Consider the following 1,894-nt stretch of genomic DNA (forward strand, 5'->3'; position numbering starts at 1 on the left):
AGGACTTGACAAACGCAGCTCATGACTAAATTCCAGTCAGGAAAAAAAACACAACTAATGTAAATGAAAAGGATCACATCCCAAATGAACATTGTGGTCACCAATTAAGATCTAACGGCTGCTACGAACAGAAGAAAACTGTAAGCAGCCCTTCGAAACCATTACCTTGGTAGCAATTAAGGCATCATCATCAGAATTCCCAGTGTACAGGGGAGATACGCTATATAGAGTGAGTGAGTAGAAACTATATTGATTTCTTAAGTTTCGCTTGCGGTGGAGGTCGTCTTCAGGTCTTGAGGTCACCTCCTTAGCCTTGGGTGGGCCCTTAGTCCAGGGCTCCACTGAGTCTGGCCACCTCGCTTACGTATGCTATGAGTGCCCTTTGGGCCTCTAGCTCGCAGCTGGTGAGCTGGCTCTCCCATTGCTTGTTTGTGAAACGATATGTTTCTATCGCATTCCCATGTTATGTGGTATAGTGTTGCCCTCGCTTCGCACCAAGGGCACGTGGCGCGGTATTGCGTTGGGAACATCTTCCTTAGTATATATAAATTTGGGAAGGAGCCTGTTTGTAATTTCCGCCATTTTGCGGCTTCTTCCTTGCTTAGCTCTTTGTGTGGTGGGGGACATTTGTATCTCAGACCCCTGTATAGACTTAGTGTCAGAATGCCCAGCCCCCCGGTCGGTCCAGAGCTCCTCCGGGGCTTGTGACTCCCCTGCTCGGATGGTAAATCCTCCAGCTAGTTCGTCCGCCCTTTCTTTGCCCCAGACCCCCGCGTGGCCCGGTATCCAAATTATATTGTGCTTTTCTCTCCTCCCCGAGGGTACCCCCTCGATGAGGATCATGAGCGCCGTTTTGTCTATCCTACCCTTTGTGTAGTTTCGGCACGCTTCCTGTGAGTCTGTTAGGATATTCAGAGATCTTCCCCTCCTATCCCCTTCCTTCACTGCTAGGGCTATCGCTATCTCCTCCGCCTGTGTTACGCTTGATGCCCTGGCTGTTAGGCTCGTTATGTGTTCTCCCTGGTGGGCGACGACTACTGCCGCCATCCTGTTTCTATGTTCGCCGTAGTACGGGGAGGCATCGGTATATACCGTGATGTCTCGATGTCCTATCGTTTTCTCGTAGTGCTCTACCCTAGCTTTCCTTCTGCTGGCATGGAGATTTGGGTCCATGTTGCGGGGTATGGGTTGTATGCTTATGTTAGTTCTTAATGTATCTGGTATGTCTGCCCTGTTACTCTGATGGTTCTCCGTCTCCCGACCCAACCTCGTCAGAAGTGCTCTTCCGGTTTTTGTGTCGCTGAGTCTTCGGACTTGCGCTTTAACTTGGCATTCACTCAGCTCCTCGAATATGTTGCTGAGCCCCAACTGCATTAGTTTCTCGTTGGGCGTGTTCCTTGGTAGATGTAGTGCGGTCTTGTATGCTTTGCGGAGGATTGTTTCTGCTTGCTCCCTTTCGGCTTTGGTTGTTGCGTGGTATGGTAGTGAGTATGTCACGCGGCTGACTATCAGGCTGTTCACCAGTCTGATTGTGTCTTCCTCCTTCATGCCGTCTCTTTTGCTGGCTACTCTGCTTATCATTCGGCCTACTTGCTCCGCCGCTTTGCTTAGCAGGCTGAGTTTGTGGCTCCATTTCCTGCTGCTTTGCAGCCACATGCCGAGTATTGTTATCATTCTTTGTTCCGGTATATTCTGCCCTTCCAGTTTTACCTCGAGGCTGGCTTCCGTGGGGTGCCTTCCTACTCTGAGGAGTTCGGACTTCTCCGTAGAGCATTTTAGTCCCCTTTTCTTCGTGTATTCTTCGATGCAGGTGGCTGCCGCTTGTAGCGCCTCCTGCTTATTTCCCAGCAAGCCTTCGTTCGTCCATATGGTTATGTCGCCCGCATACATTGCG

General features: G+C 50.4%; 1 pseudogene; it reads right to left on the bottom strand.

The window, feature by feature from the left end:
• Positions 1-535: 535 nt before the first annotated feature.
• Positions 536-1,660, bottom strand: LOC149326814 (uncharacterized; annotated as a pseudogene).
• Positions 1,661-1,894: the final 234 nt, after the last annotated feature.

This window comes from Amblyomma mixtum, chromosome 10 (genome assembly GCF_055824585.1).
Source record: "Amblyomma mixtum isolate Tamu chromosome 10, ASM5582458v1, whole genome shotgun sequence".
In the NCBI taxonomy this organism is placed as follows: domain Eukaryota; kingdom Metazoa; phylum Arthropoda; class Arachnida; order Ixodida; family Ixodidae; genus Amblyomma; species Amblyomma mixtum.